Raw genomic sequence first — 964 nt, 5'->3', positions numbered from 1 at the left:
AAGAGCTGGTTCTTTAAAAGGACAAACAAGATTGATGAGCCTCTAGCCAGGCTCACCAAGAAGCAAAGAGAGAGGACTCAAATAAACAAAATCAGAAATGAAAGAGGCGAAATTACAACAGACCCCACAGAAATTCAAAGAATTGTAAAAAAATACTATGAACAACTCTACTCCAACAAACTAGACAACCTGGAGGAAATGGACATATTCCTAGAAAAAAAAAAAAACCTTCCAAAACTCAATCAGGAAGATTCTAAAAATCTCAATAGGCCAATAACTATGGACGAAATTGAAGCAGTCCTCAAAAAACTCCCAGCAAACAAAAGCCGAGGGCCAGATGGTTTCACGGGGGAGTTTTACCAAACATTCAAGGAAGAACTAAAACCTATTTTCCTCAGACTATTCCAAAAAATTCAAGAGGAAGAAACACTTCCAAGCTCATTCTATGAAGCCAACAACGCCCTAATATTAAAACCAGATAAAGACAACACAATAAAAGAGAATTATAGGCCAATAACCCTCATGAACATAGATGCCAAAATACTCAACAAAATTCTAGCAAATCGGATCCAGCAATACATCAGAAAGATCATACACCAAGACCAAGTAGGATTTATCCCGGGGATGCAAGGATGGTACAATATCGGCAAATCATAATACATTATACATCACATAAACAAATTGAGATAAAAATCACATAGTCATATCAATTGATGCAGAAAACGCATTTGACAAAAACCAACACCCTTGAGGGAAAAAGAAGATGGAGGAGATATAGGCAGACGCGTCCCAGGTCGTGTCCCGGAGCAAATGGAGTGAGCAGCTGAAACTAATAACACCCACCCCGAATTGGCGAAATTGCTCAGCTGGTGAGACGGTTTGTAGCCGGGAAGTGCAGAACTCCCCTGGAAAGGTAAAAAAAAAAAAACAAAAAAAACAAACAGGGATTTGTGCAGGAAAGTTT

The sequence above is a fragment of the Myotis davidii genome, unplaced genomic scaffold, assembly GCF_000327345.1.
Source record: "Myotis davidii unplaced genomic scaffold, ASM32734v1 scaffold1304, whole genome shotgun sequence".
NCBI lineage: Eukaryota > Metazoa > Chordata > Mammalia > Chiroptera > Vespertilionidae > Myotis > Myotis davidii.
This window is presented reverse-complemented; position numbering follows the sequence as displayed.